General features: G+C 36.1%; 1 protein-coding gene across 10 annotated transcripts in view; it reads right to left on the bottom strand.

Moving 5' to 3' along the window:
* The window catches only part of LOC104659747, a 147,447-nt gene that overhangs the window by 90,496 nt on the left and 40,755 nt on the right, over positions 1-16,196 (bottom strand). Inside the window, exon 5 of one of the 10 annotated variants that reach the window (XR_004056267.1) lies at positions 8,095-8,317. The exons of the other annotated variants lie outside the window; for them this stretch is intronic. The gene's annotated coding sequence lies outside the window, so the exon portion shown is untranslated. Of the gene's footprint in view, positions 1-8,094; positions 8,318-16,196 lie in introns of those variants that run through there. 10 annotated transcript variants of the gene reach the window in all.

Raw genomic sequence — 16,196 nt, 5'->3', positions numbered from 1 at the left:
GAAAAAAAGTAGGGAAGAGCAATTGTTAAGGGTTAGGTTGAGTGTTTCAGTTTGTGTTCAGAAAGGGCTATTTATAGTTATTTAGATTTCAAATTAATATTCAGATACTTTTAAAGGTAAGATTTTCTTAAACCTTTGAGGTCAACATCCAAATCTTTCACTTAAAAAATCTAATATTTTTGTATAAAATAAGAATAATCACTTTCAGATGTTCTTTTATTGTTCTTTTTCACTGAACATGAATTCAAGTGATTCATGTTGAACAGATTACAATCATGTAAGTAATTATGTTTAAATACTTAATTACACTTTGCCACATTTTAAATTACAAATTTAATAGATTTGATTTTTTGCAAGCATTTCAAGTGTCTGCACAGGCACACTTACACCCTAAAAAGTAAGGCCTTCCACAGCTCCTATATCACTTCTATAGAGCTAATTAATTGTATCTATAAAAATATGAATCACGATTGTTCATATTCTGAAACTGATTTTAACAAATTATTCAAATTCTATTATACTTTTTCACTTAAGTCACATATCTAAACCAAATCATATTTCAAATGAAAGTGACATGCGTAATCTCTTAGATTAAATAACACACATATTTCCCTAATGATTGTGTAAAATGTTTTTATATAAAAGCCTAAATATCATGGGTTTCATTTTACTTCATTGCATCCATTTTAATTCTAAACTTTCCTGAGTTTCAAGAGATTTACTTAGTGAAGGAAATTTACCATCTCAACTATTAATAGAATGAAGTTGTTAAATCAAAGTTCCAAAATCTTGATAGTTATTTATTGTTCAGAAATTTAAGACCAGAGAGTGGAACTTGAAATCTATACTTCCATGATTTTTCCAGAATCACAAAATAGATTGCACCTATTTTATACAAACTGTGTCAGCAAGTCTATGCAGCTCACAAACCAATTTTAATCACCTAACTGGGATAGCTAGAATTGTGCATCCTTACCATGACTGCAATTAACTTCCTTCATGCTGTGACTTGATTTCATTAATCTCCTTACTGTCTGATAGGACTCTGCAAAATTTCTGCATTCTTTTAGTCCTGATTGGATTTTGTATGCCTCTCATACTTTGGTCTGACTCTAGACATACTCATAATCCTTTTAATGACACACTTGACTTTGCAGTGGATCTGGCCCACAGCGTCTTCTATCTTTTAACAGAGTTCTTTTTGTCAAGGATCAGGTGCCAAAGAAGAAAGTTGGTGAGGTCACGAAACTGATGCCCAGGTCATTACTTTCATGATGGAAGGTGATCTGTAGTGTGGAATGGTTAGAATGGAAGTCAAGCAGGGAATAAATGCAAGGTGGTCAAGGAAGACTCACTGGGTGAAGTAAGACTAGTGACCTGATAGAGAAGTAGAGAAGACAGAAGCTATAAGAATGTGGTCCTAAAGGAAAAATGGCTCCATTTACTCTGGGAAATTTACAATGATAAAATCCAGGGTTAATGCCACACCCATATATGGAAAATATGTTGGGAAAGTGAACCTGTGCAAAATTAGAGAGTGAAAGTTCTCAAAGTGGAGAAGCCTAAAATGTACTAATGTAGATGTAAAAGGCATTAGGGTTGATGGCAAAGGTAAAATGAAGAAAGAAATTTGATCCAAGAGCTCCAGTTATCTACTAAGAGAACCCCATGCCAAAAAATCCCTAATCAACTAACATTTTGGACAGTCCAAGGATGTATGAGCAACAAGCCAGCCACCTCTCCATTTTAAGCCACATCTGATATATCAAAAATTTCAACTGGTGACGAGAACTGAAGTAATACAGTTTCTTTAGAGCTGGTAGTGATAATGGAATTTGATCTGTGGCAACTTTAAAAATAGTGTTTTGAAAATAAAGTTTTGAAAAGTTGATAAAAATATGTTCTTGTACTACATTAAGCTAATCTCATCTTTATTTAAAATCATACTCCAAGGTTGGTGTACATTGTCTTCTATATTCTTGCAAATGTTTCTGAATTGGACAGCCTGTGATTCAAATAGAAAAAGTGAAATGTAAGAAGCCAGAAAACTTATTGCTCATAAATTTCCTTAAAAGAAAGAAGAGGAAGAAATGCTGGCACTCAGCTTGTTTCCCTAAATGGTGAATGGCTTCATCATCCCACCCCTAATTCAAGTGCTTAGAAATTTAGCAGAACAATTGACGACAAATTTAACTTGATCTTTGCTAGAGATACGAAAATTTTAGTTACAAATAGGATTGCCATATTTATCAAATAAATATTCAAAATACTCAGATAGATTTGAATTTCAGGTAAGTAGCAATTTTGGTAGAAGTATTTAACCAAATATTGCAATAATGCATGGGACATCCTTATACTAAAAAGTTATTTATTATTTATTTGAAATTCAAATTTAACTGAATGTGCTGAATTTTATCTGGCAACATTAGCTTTAAAGTGAGTAGAGTTTAGTGACTTGAAATAAAAAAGTCATGAACCAGAGGCTGTATGACAAATACAACTCATAAGGGTAATAACTTTACCCAAGACTCTCATCTCCTTCCATTACCTATCCCATGCTCCCATCCCTGTAATATTTTTAAAATTTTAAAATTTTAAATTTTAGTACAATTTTTACATAGGGATAGTCAAGTGAGTAGCAACTTTGAAAACCAGCTTGACTCTAACAGAAAATCAGTCCTTCTCCCAGTCAGAAGGCAGTCTAGATTTAAAAGTTTCATTTATTTATGTCAACATTTTTAGCTAATAAGGAAATAAGCACAGTTTATACATAGTTGTTACAACCTACTAAATTAGCTAAACCTTTGCCTGTTTAATAACTAACATACATGTCATATAAATGAAAATAAGTAACAGATTACTGACTTCACATTGTTAACTGAAATTTTAACAAAAAGTGCTCAATTTGTCATATGTTGGTAGTAAAAAGTCATCCTCTTTAAATGTCAAATGTATGAGAATAAATGAAATTCCTGGAGAAGGAAGTGAAGCGAAGATAGAATATCCGTGGTATCAGTACAGACAGGGAGAGGAAAGAAAGAAAAAAGGTTAGCAAATAAATGCCTCCCAAGGTGTACTGGGTAGAATAATTACCTCCCCAAAATTGTCCCTGGCCTAATTTTGGAACCTGTGAATATGTGAATATGTTACCTTATATGGCAAAAGGAATTTTCAAGATGTGAATAAGGCCAGACACAGTGGCTCACATCTGTAATCCCAGAATTTTGGGAGGCCAAAGTGGGAGGATTGCATGAGCCCACGAGTTCAAGACTTGTCTGGACAACAAAGGAAGACCCTGTCTCTCTGTATAAATAAAATTTAAATAAATAAATAAAAATATGTGAATAAATTTAAGAATCTTGAGACAGGGAAATTATCCTGGATTATCCAGGTGGGTTCAGTCTAATCACCTGAGTCTTCAAAAGTGGAGAACCTTCACGAGGTCAGGAGATCGAGACCATCCTGGCTAACACAGTGAAACCTCGTCTCTACTAAAAAAAAAAAAAAAACTAGCCGGGCGAGGTGGCGGGCGCCTGTAGTCCCAGCTACTCAGGAGGCTGAGGCAGGAGAATGGCGTAAACCAGGGAGGCGGAGCTTGCAGTAAGCTGAGATCCGGCCACTGCACTCCAGCCTGGGCGACAGAGTGAGACTCCGTCTCAAAAAAAAAAAAAAAAAAAAAAAAAAAGTGGAGAACCTTTGCTGGCTGTATAGAACCAGAGCGATAGCAGCATGAGAAGGACTAGACCCACTGTTACTGGCTTTGAAGATGGAGGAAGGGGCCATGTACTAATATGGTTAGGCTTTGCGTTCCCACCCACATCTCATCTTGAATTGTAATCCCCATAATCCCCACATGTGAAGGGCCAGATCAGGTGGCAGTAACTGAATCATGGGGGTGGCTTCCGCCATGCTGTTCTCATGATAGTGAGTGAGTTTGCACAAAATCTGATAGTTTTATAAGGGGCTCTTCCTCCTTCACCTGGCACTTCTCCTTCCTGCTGCCTTTTGAAGAAGGTACCTTGTTTCCCCTTTGCTTTCCACAATGATTGCAAGTTTCCTGAGGCTTCCCCAGTCATGCTGAACTGTGAGTCAATTAAATCTCTTTCCTTTATAAGTTACCCAGTCTCAGGCAGTACTTCATAGCAGTATGAAAATGGATTAATAAATGAACCAAGGAATATAAACTTCTAGAAACTGGGGGAAAAAAAATGGATTCTCCCCTAGAAAGGAACTAGAAAGTTCCTAGAAAAGAACTCAGTGCTGCCAACACCTTGATTTTTAGCTCAGTGAGAACTAGGTTCTGGCTTCTGGCCTGTAGAACCAATTATAATAAATTTGTGCTGTTTTGAGCCACTGTTTGTGGTAATTTGTTAAAGCAGCAATAAAAACCAATACATAAGATTTGACTGTTTTTAATGAAAACACATACAATTTTAGAGTGGGAATTTTCCCAGGAAAGGTCTCAGTGTTGGGATCTCTACAAGGATATAAAAGGATTTTCTCTGGATACCTGCCTGTGAATTTGCATCCTAACTCCCATCCTACCCCCTCATCTTCACCCCTGAAATTTACAGAGAGTTTCTAAGGATTGTCAAGATGGTGGCTACTCCACATGCAAAAGAATGAAGCTGGACCCTTATCTTACACACAAAAATCAACTCAAAATGGATTAAAGGCCTAAGCACAGACCTGAAACCATGAAACTTCTAGAATAAAATAGGGAAAAAGTTCCTTGATAGTGGCCTTGGAAATGATTTTTTGGATAGGAAAAGCTCAGGCTACAAAACCAAAAATAAACAAGACAAACTACATCAAATTAAACAATCAGCAAGATGAAAAGGTAACCTACACAGTGGGAGAAAATATCTGTGAACTATATGTCTGGTACATGGTTAATATCCAAAATATACATGAAATTCACACACTCAATAGCCAAAAATATCTGAATAACCCAATTTAAAAATGGGCAAAGGACCTGAATAAACATTTCTCCAAAGACTAAAACTGTCCAACAGGTGTATGAAAAGGTGCTCAACATCACTAATCATCAGGGAAATACAAATCAAAACCACAAAGAGATACTACCTCACAGTTGTTTGGATGGGTCTGTAGTCCTAACTACTCAGGAGCTAAGGTGAAAGGATCATTTGAGCCCAGGATTTGAGGCTGCAGTGAGCTATGTATGATCACTCTAGCCTGGGTGACAGAGTGAGGCTCTGTCTCAAAAAAAAAAAAAAAAAAAGAAAAAGAAAATATTAATGTTTTATTGTAGAAACCTTAAAAGGACCTTAAAGATAAACCAATTCAACATCACTCATTTACTACATAAAGGCCTTTTTCAAATTCTTTGTGTGACAAAAAAATGAGCTGAGCTACCAAATTAAGGCAGAATTGTTAATCTGATGACAGTAGTATGAATAATTCAACAGAAGCAAGGAATTTTTGTATTGATGTATTGACTCATTTACAAAGCTAGAAGGAACTTGTCTGTTGTTTGTAAAATCTTTCTGTTTAAATTAGAGAAAACCCACCAAGCAATAGAGTGAACATTTAGCACCTTAATCTTAGATGATGAATTCATTAAAGAATTTAATGGCAGGCTATTAAATAATTTGCATTCACTAGCAGAATACAGCAGTATGGTGACAAAAATCTATCAGACTTAAAATTAAATGTGGTACATTTGCTAAAAATAGTGATCATGTAATTTAAAAGCAAGTCTAGAAATTAGCTGGTTAACATTATGTGTTTTTCAATATTTTGATTTTTTCTCTTTATAAATGGTTTCAGCATAGTTTTTAAAAAGAGGTCCCAATTACTAGTGTTCTTATACACCAACAACAGCCAAACCAAGAGCGAAGAGCCAAATCAGAAAGGCAATCCCATTCACGATTGCCACAGAAAAAAGAATAAAATACCCAGGAATATAGCTAACCGTAGAGGTGAAAGATCTGTACAATAAGAATTACAAAATACTGCTCAAATAAATCACAGAAGACACAAACAAATGGAAAAACATCCCATGCTCATGGATAGGAAGAATCAATATAATCATAATGGCTATACTGCCCAAAGCATTTACAGACTCAATGCTACTCCTATCAAACTACCAATGACATTCTTCACAGAACTAGAAGAAACTATTTTAAAATTCATATGGAACCAAAGAATAGACTGAATAACCAAAGTAATACTAAGCAAAAAGAACAAAGCTGGAGTGATCATGTTACCCAACTTCAAACAATACTGCAAGGCTACAGTGACAAAAACAGCATGGTACTGGTACAAAAACAGGCACACAGACAAATGGAACAGAATAGAGAGCCCAGAACTAAGGCAGCACATCTATGACCATCTGATCTTCAGAAAGCTGACAAAAATAAGTAATGGGGAAAAGACGCCCTATTCAACAAACAGTTCTGGGAAAACTGACTAGCCATATGCAGAAGATTGGAGCTGGACCCTTTCCTTAGACCATATACAAAATTAACTCAAGATGGATTAAAGACTTAAACATAAAACCCCAAACTATAAAAACCCTGGAAGACAACTTAGGCAATACCATCCTGGACATAGGAACGAGCAAAAATTTCATGGCACAGATACCAAAAGCAATCACAACAAAAGGAAAAATTGACAAGCAGGATCTAATTAAACTTAAAAGCTTCCACACAGTAAAAGAAGCTATCTACAGAGTAAACAGATAACCTACAGAATGGGAGAAAACATTTGCAAACTATGCACCTGACAAAGGTCTAATATCTAGCATCTATAAGGAACTTAAACAAATTTATAAGAGAAAAACAAACAACCATATTAAAAAGTGGGCAAAGGACATAAAGAGACACTTCTCAAAAGAAGACAAACATGTGGCCACCAAGCATACAAAAAAAAAGCTCAACATCTCAACATCACTGATCATTAGAGAAATGCAAATCAAAACGACAATGAGATACCATCTCACACCAGTCAAAATGGCTATTACTAAAACATCAAAAAAAAAAAAAAAAAAAACCAAAAACCAAAAACCAAAAAACAAAAACAGACGCTGACAAGATTATGGAGAAAAGGGAACACTTATACACTGTTGGTTGGAATGTACATTAGTTCAACCATTGTAGAAAGCAGCATGGTGATTCCTCAAAGAGCTAAAAGCAGAACTACCATTTGGCCCAGCAATCTCATCACTGGGTATATACCCAGAGGAATATAAATCATTCTACCATAAGTACACATGTACACGAATGTTCATTGCAGCACTATTCACAATAGCAAAGATGTGGAATCAACCTAAATGCCTATCAGTGACAGACTGGAAAAAGAAAACGTGGTATATATATACTATGGAATACTATGCAGCCATAAAAAAGAACAAGATCATGTCTTTTGTGGGATCATGGGTAGAGCTGGAGGCTATCATCCTTAGCAAACTAATGCAGGAACAGAAAACCAAATACCACATGTTCTCATGTGTAAGTGGAACAGAAATGATAAGAACTTATGAACACAATGAAGGAAACAACAGATACTGGGGTCTACTTGAGGGGGGAAGATGGAAGGAGAGAGAGAAGCAGAAAAGATAACTATTAGGTACTGAGCTTAATACCTGGGTGATGAAATAATACGTACAACAAACCCCCGTGACACGCGTTTACCTATGCAGCAAACCTTTACATGTACTCCCAAACCTAAAATAAAAGTTAAAAAGGAAATAAAGTTCCCAAAACTTTATTTCTCTCTAGCTTCTTTTCCAAGAGCAAGTGATTACATCATGACAATGTTTCTAACTATGAATGTCACACATAAAGTATGATACCAATTGAAAGTATATAGCTTGTAAGTACATCTGGGAATTAAAGAAATAAAGACAGCTCCATCAGTGTTAGTTCAGGTATGCTTTTGAACAACGTTCTGTCTACATATTTGGGTTTTCTGATTACCTAACTTTCCTTTCTTGTCTACATTTCTCAACAAAGATTTTTAGTTTATCTTAGAGTATTCATAATGGCTCAACTTATAATTTCAAGCGAAGTATGATTCAGAATGCCCTTGATTTTTAGCCCTTCATACCCTTTGTTTATCTAAAAGTTACCTGTTCTGATGTCCACATCAGTATGCTAAAGTTAGGAGACTATGATACTATATTCCAAAGATTTTCCTCAGAGAAGTGAAGACAGTTGTCTAATCAGTCTGAAGTGCTTGTCTTTTGCTTATAAATCAGGTGCTCCGTAAGTTATAGTTCTTTCTTTCCTTATCTGTATTCATGCCGCAGCTGATGAAACTGTGCTATTATCTTCCAAATAATCTGGCATTTTCTCTGCAGAATTGTAAAACCAATATAAATCAGCTGAGAATTAAGGAAAGTGGTAATAAAAACCCTGAGGCAAAGTTAATAAATTATAAGGTTTCTGATGCATGATTCTGATTTAGATTAGTTTCCAGGTAACTGTTTGAGGGTCAAGAAAGAATACATAAACTGATGATGATTTGGGTAAAATCTGTAAGAAATAGAAACTTGGTGTCGATATAAAATGATGTTAACTGTATTTATTATACAACATCAACATCAACATGTACCTGACAATGAAAGAATGCTCTGTAGCTAAAGCCAATGATGAGAGAAATTTGGTAGATGATAGATAGACAAACTGCACTGATTCCACGGGCCCCCAGTATTTTGTATTCCCTTGAGATGTCTCAGTGCCTGGTCAGCAGCTGGTGGAGAAAGGTCAGAGTGAGCTGCATCATAAATCAATGGTACAGAGAGGCAGAGTGAGTGGTTGGGTAGAGGTAGGGGAGCGGGGGACTTAATAGGAATAAAAAGAGGAATAAGTTTTAAGATGGCAAGTTAATGGTTACTGAACCAGAAAACTAACACTGCAGGTTACAGAAATGGCTAACGTCAAAACTTTGCATTACAATGAGATCTAACTCAACTTTAGAGTGTTTTTACTTCTACAGTTTCTAATAAACTGAATAAAGTTTCTTAAAATGCCAAATTTATTCTCCAAAAGTTTAAGCATTGGTAAATTCAGAGGGCATACTAGTAGGGTTTATAAAACAAACAAAGAAAATCCACAAAAATATTATTTTAGTAATACATTTGCAGACTTGTTCATTATTTAACTTATGCCATGTATAACTCTGAGTTGTAATTGCTGGTTCTATATTTGAATTCTCATCAAGTATAAAATAATCATGCTGAATCCAAAAACTTATTTCAGAAGAGATGTACGGTTATAATTTTTTTAACATCAGTAAAGATCCTCTTCAAAGTTCCACTAAAATTATACCATAAGTGCTACCATTTCTAGGGTTTATAGTTTTTAAAGCAAAAACAAAACAAAACAAAAAAAGGGATATTTACCTGAGTATACCAAATAAACAAATATTTTAAAACATTTGTTTAAATTGTAACTTTAGCATATTGTAATTTAGAGGAAAACATCCCAGAGATCTTTTAGCTTAATTATCCTCATAGCACTGATAAGACAGTCATGCACATTGCAACCCTGGGTGCCCAAAAGTCACACTACAAATTAAGGTCACAGGCAGAAAATTGAATCTAGGTCTCCTATTTCCTGGTTCATCTTCCTCTCTTCACCAGAAAAAAAAAATTTAATGTATAAAGACTATCATGGTAAGATATTAAAAGTATGCTTCAGTAATGATGTTATGTTTCATCTGAGTCAATGTTCACTATGAGTAGAATATAATCAAAATTAGAGACAAGATAGAAAAGAGTCAGGAAACGTGCTGGTATGGCTATCATATCTTGATAGTGTGTGTTTGTAAAACTTAGAAGAAAAACCTGGGATTCAGTTGCCCAGATATATTTAAAGAAATATGGTTGTTCTAGAGGAGTTTTTTCAAGTAATAATACAAAAAAATAGCATCATTTTTGCTATTGTTGTAGGAGTAGTAGAATTAACAGAAATTCATCAATTGCCTCATTTTTTTTTTTTTTTTCTAGTGAAAAGAGATGGCCAACATTCAAGAATTTGCAGGGGCTACTACAAGGAAGTGCAGATTCTTCTCACAATTGTTTCTTTTCTCACGTCCAAGAGAATTCAGCATTGCTTAAGCATATTTGTCCCCAGGGTCTAGATGACAACTGATTGGAGTGATGTTTGCCCTATGCTTTTCAGACTTGATTAAAATGACTGGTGGAATGAATGTGTGTTGTGGTTCATAGCCTTCTAAATTTGATAAAGAAAACTATAATTATATCCAATCTTACCTGATGTTTTAAACAAAATATTTACAGTGTGCAATGAAGATATCTTTGTCCTTTATATGACCTGGAAAATGTTTTAGAAATGATAGCTCAACTGGGTGCCTTGATATGATTAAATATATATTTAGTTGACTATCTAAGAACTTGCATGACAAAAATGAAAATGTAAGCTTGTGGTTTTTTTTTTTTTTTTTTTGATCTTCCCTAAGAACTACTTATGTCTGAATGTGAATACAATTTTTAAAGTAATGCTCGTTAGAAACATAAAAATAAGAAAAGATACTGTATTTTATTTTCACAGAAAAGTGCTTCTATAATTTTAAATAGATGCAATATGTAGGGGACTCATCCAACTCTGTATCAGAAAGGAGACTGAAGAAACTGGAATACAAAATGCATCTGTTTATCCTATTTTCAAATATAATCAAAATTGAGATCTTTTAGTAGATTTTGATTATCTTTAGTATTTTTAATTATTCCTTAAATTTATCTTTATAGCACAAATCTCTCTTGCCATGATTTGGATCCAATTCCCATTTTTCACCTTTAACAGAGGTAAATCAGTGGGTAGTGTCTATGATATGTGATAACCTTCAATTGAAAAGCAACCATCAGTTTACAAATGTTTTGTATTTTCAAGGATGGATCTGCTTCTATTGAAATTGAGAATGTAGGTGAAGGCTCAGGACTGTCACTCTGTTTACAGACTCACATGAAACTCACGTTACCGAGAATTTATAATAAGACATGCTCATAGTATATTTTAGAAGTGAAGAAAAGCATGACAAATCAATTGAACTATAGGAAAATCTCAATTTAGATAAGTGCTTGGCTCTGATTTTTTGTCAGTGACTTGTGCAGGATCTCAAAATCATATGAAGTGTGGCATTAAAGAGATAGGGCTCAGTCACAAACTTAGCTTTGCTTGGGAATTCTAAACACGGTCAGACCATTTCAAAGTGCTTCACAAAAGATGTACAATTACTTACAAACTAATGCAATCTGTGGTCCCAAGATAAGGATTGAAAGCAGAAGGAAACAAGTGAGTCATTACAACTATTGGCTTCTATTTTTGATAAGATAAAGGAATTGCCTGCTTGAGTTCTAGCTGCTTCCTATGTGAATATGCACAAAGAATGTAGGTGTGGTAAATAAAACAGAAGAAGCTATTTTAATACATTTTCATAATATTTTGCATGTAGTTTTAGACTGGGTTCATCTGATACAATCTGATCTTCAAAATAATTACATAACAAAATTTTAAAAATTTAAACAGACAGTTCTTATTTTTGCTAAAGTAAGTTCTTGATTTGGTGGTTGTTAAGCTTCTATTTGCATTATATTTCATATGACTTAAATTATCTACAATTAATCTTTCAATATTTAAATGTTTTTCTTTTTCTTTTTGGCTAGGACTATTGGTCATATAATTATTAACATGTCTAGGCTTTGGGGCTTTGTGTAGCAGTTAGGGAAAAAGTATATAAAGATGAATCTTTTTTCTTCCTTCAAAATTCTGTGCCTTTCCGATTTACTGTAGCCTGAAGCAGAAGGTCACTGTCTGATCCCCAAACTTCTGATGGTTCACATCTTCATTTTGCTGCTACTGATAGACTCGCCTTCCTGATCTTCGTACATTTTGACTTAACTCTTTGTGTCTTTTGTGAGTATACACACACAAACCTGGAGGAATGTTTTAAAAAGATGACTAATAATCAGAATGGCAAACACGTATCTGGGATTTCCAATAAGGATATCCTGTGACAAATTTAATTTCAAACTAGGAATCTCTACTAGCACCTAGCAAATACATTGGACAATGAGGGTAAATAGAGAGGAATGATAAGTGCTATACTGCTGAATTTTATACTTGGTGTTCACCACTTTTTCTTTGATGGTATTAACAATATCAATAGCTAACTTTTTTGAGCATTTACTAATATATGGACACTGTTACACATACCTTATCCATTTGCTAATTAAATCCTCACAACAATCTACAAGGCAGGAATCATTTTCTTCCCAATTTTACTAATAAGGTAGCTGCATCACAAGGAGGTCAAGAAAGTGCCCAACGTCACATAGTCAGGATGTAGTAGACGGGAAATACCAGCATAGGCAGTCTCATCCTAGAACCCAGGCTCTTGCTTAGCACAGGGATCCATCTTCCTCTTTTGTACATGACCTAAGGCATAGCTGCAAAAGGATATTTCTCCTAAAATAATTGAAGACACATCGGAACCACCTGTAAGTTCTGTAATTATATTTGAATAACATTTGTGTTGCTATTTCCTTCTCTGATAATTATCCTCTATTCTCCTTCCATCTGTATGGCTATAATAGAAACATCCATATGACCCTGTCTTCTAGATCATAGTTTATTGAATGGCGAGTGGGCATCTGACTCAAGATGAGCCACTGAGATCTCTGCCAAGCTATACGGTGTAGGTAGAGGTTTCAGTTTTAGCCTGACTATCTTCTTGAACAGCAAAAATATAAACGTGGGCCGGGAGCAGTGACTCACACCTGTAATCTCAGCACTTTGGGAGGCTGAGGCAGGGGGATCTCTTGAGCTCAGGAGTTCGAGACCAGCTTGGGCAACGTGGCAAAACCCCATCTCTACCCAAAATACAAAAAATTAGCCAGGTGTGGTCATGCAAGCCTGTAGTCCCAGGTAATCAGGAAGCTGAAATGGGAGGATCACTTGAGCTTGGGAGGCAGAGGTTGAAGTAAGCCAGGGTCATGCCACTGCATTCCGGCCTGGGTGACTCCATCTCAAAACAAAGTAAACTTGGAAGCTGGTAGCAGTGGCCATTTACTACCATACTACATGGACCAGGTAAAAGAGAAAGCTGGTCTGCAGTAAAAGAATAAGCAATCCTTCCCTGGATGACTATAGGAGACAGATTGCATAACTGTCCCCAATTCTTTATTCCCCTTCCTGTATGCCACTCCCTTTACAGTATGACTCAGGTCTTCCCAACAAGAGGTGGAACCAGTGGCCCACTGCTTAGATCTGGGTTGGACTTGTGACTTGGCAATAGTGACAGAGTGCCAGTTTCAAGTCTTGATCACAAGAAGCCTTGCATATTTACAATTTTTATCTTCTCCCTAAGAACATGCTTGGCTAGCTTGCTAGAAGGATAAGAAGCATAGCTATGGAGCCACAGCCAACATCATCCTAAAAAGCCAGGAGAGAGTTGACTCACCAACTGACTAAAGAGACAAGGAGATGCTCCCCTGAGATCACCCAATCCTAGTCCAGATGAGCAGAACTGCCCAGTCAACCCATAGACTTGTGAAAAATAGTAAATCGTGGTTTTTATAAGGGTGGTTTGTAATGCAGCATTAGCTAACTGATACAGTTACCTGCAGTATTCCCAGCCATTAAGATACTAGAGGCCTGGATAAGTTGCAGTAGCAGGTTTCCATAACTGACACTCATAGTCTTATAATAAATTTTCCATTTGTCTTAAGTGTTCTCAATTGGGTTTCTGTTATATGCAACCATAAGAATCCTAAGTGACGTGGGTTTTATAAGATCTGAGAATAACAAGAACAGCATCTTACTTTTACAGAGTCCTATAAGAGGTAACCAGTTCTGTAACAGTGCATTAAAAAGAGATACACCATGAGCTTTGCTCTGAATGCTTCAACATGTTTGGGGCTGGATCTCTACTTTTGTTTTGTTGGTGGTGACACTGGCAGATTTTTATTTTTATTTATTATTTGTTTATTTATTTATTTATTTTTTGAGATGGAGTCTCAATCTGTCGCCCAGGCTGGAGATCTCGCCGTGGCACGATCTCGGCTCACTGCAAGCTCCACCTCCTGGGTTCCCGCCATTCTCCTGCCTCAGCCTCCCAAGTAGCTGGGACTACAAGCACCCATGACCACGCCCGGCAAATATTTTTTTGTAGTTTTGGTAGAGATGGGGTTTCTCCATGTTAGCCAGGATGGTCTCAATCTCCTGAACTCGTGATCCTCCAATGTCACTAATATATAAATATATCCACACTGCAACAACTTAAAAGTCTACATATGCTTGAAGCATTAAAATGGAAAATTTCCCCTTTGCTATTCCCAACCTATAGTAAAGACCCTCCTCAGAGGAACCAGAGTTAATAGCTGAGACAGCTAATCAGGAGCAAGAACTTTGAACTTGCACCTTTACTGAAACTTGGCCAATTGAAACCTGGCTGGAGAAGATAAGAACCTACAAAATTGTCAAAGAAGTGAACTGGGTTTTACTGTTGCTTCTTTTGCAGTTATTGGATCTGCTTTTAGGGTAGACTATTGCTTGTTTATCTGAAAATCCTCCATAGGCCATTTAATGATGTAAGTATTAAGCTGATCTCTCATCTGAATAGACGCCGGAGATGGTGAGCCCCTAAAACTTGAGTGTTTTAGCACAAAGAGGTTCACACAAGAGTCTGGCTTTATGGGTAAGCTAAGTGTTCTTATTGTGTGACAAGTATTAGTCTTTTTGAGATAAATGTTTTATTTTATATATTTAGCTTAAGATCTCACGGTCTTAAAAATGTCACTTGTTCTTATGAATAAACATTCGTGTTTGTTTGCAGGATTGCTGATAGGGAACTGAGCTCTAAGAAGCTAAAGGAGAGTCATGGCACATGGCAATGCTGTTTTGAGGCCCACAAGATACTTGTCAGTCTTGTAAGCACCATAAGAACCTTCACAGAGGGAGGGGACACCATTAGCAATGGCGATGATAAGGTTCCTTCAGGAGCCACAATAGTAAACATGGACCCAGGGGAGCCAGGGCAGGGAAGAAAGAAGGTGATAGATACCTGTTGGAGATCAGGATAGATAGACTACACAACAATTGGAAATAATCTGGGTGTCAAATATTCATACAAGCCTAGTTTTTAATTATAGACTGTTAAAGCTAAGCTTGCAATATACCAGCTACAATTTATGTAAGTATACACCGAAAGAAGTATTTGGAAGGATATACCCCAGAACTTATACACAGGATATCTCTGAATAATAACATCAGGAGTTCTTATAATTCTTGTACTTCTGGCTTTAGTATTTTCTAATTTCTTGTAGTGTAAATACACTAGTTATATAATTTTTAACAATTAAAAATTATCCCAAAGGGAGAAATAAAAGAATGTATATCACATTTCCCTTAAGATAAACATCTGCTTTGTTTTATGCTTATGATTTTTTTGAGACAGAGTCTTGCTCTGTTGCCAGGCTGCAGGCTGGAGTGCAGTGGCGGGATCTCAGCTCACTGCAAGCACCGCTTCCCGGGTTCACACCATTTTCCTGCCACAGCCTCCCAAGTAGCTGGGACTACAGGCGCCCACCACCATGCCCGGCTAATTTTTGTAATTTTTTTTTAATAGTAATGAGATGGGGTTTCACCATGTTAGCCAGGATGATCTCGATCTCCTGACCTCATGATCCGCCTGCCTTGGCCTCCCAAAGTGCTGGGATTACAGGCGTGAGCCACTGTGCCCGGTCATGATTGTTTTTAAAGAGCATGCGAAAGCATCTTTTAATTTTTTAGAATATCAATAGTTAAAATAGAATTTCCTTTCCTTGTGACCTGATTATTTGGAGCTGCAGCACTTGGGTGTATACTGATAATTTGGTAACAGGCCTTTTATAGTCACTACTGGGGCTTGGTTTATAAGTTCTTAGGGATAAAATGATAGGGATGTGATTGGAGAACTTATCTAAAAGTAAATAGGTCTGCATGTCACTGAAGTTACTTGTTTGATCCTGTTTGCTACATATTCAATATCCCTCTAGGTTTTTGGAGTTCTATGGAGTTATAACAGGAAGAATAAAGAAGGCATCTGTGTCTTCCTGTGTGCCCTAATAGAAGAACATGTATCTATGGAATCTTAAGGTTGGACTTTGTTATTGAAGTGCATAGAGTGGCCAAATATCTTGATTCACAAGAATAGTCCCCAAATTTAGATAC

This window comes from Rhinopithecus roxellana, chromosome 3 (genome assembly GCF_007565055.1).
Source record: "Rhinopithecus roxellana isolate Shanxi Qingling chromosome 3, ASM756505v1, whole genome shotgun sequence".
Lineage (NCBI taxonomy): Eukaryota > Metazoa > Chordata > Mammalia > Primates > Cercopithecidae > Rhinopithecus > Rhinopithecus roxellana.
The sequence above is the reverse complement of the archived record's forward strand: the minus strand, read 5'-3'. Positions and strand labels throughout refer to the sequence as shown.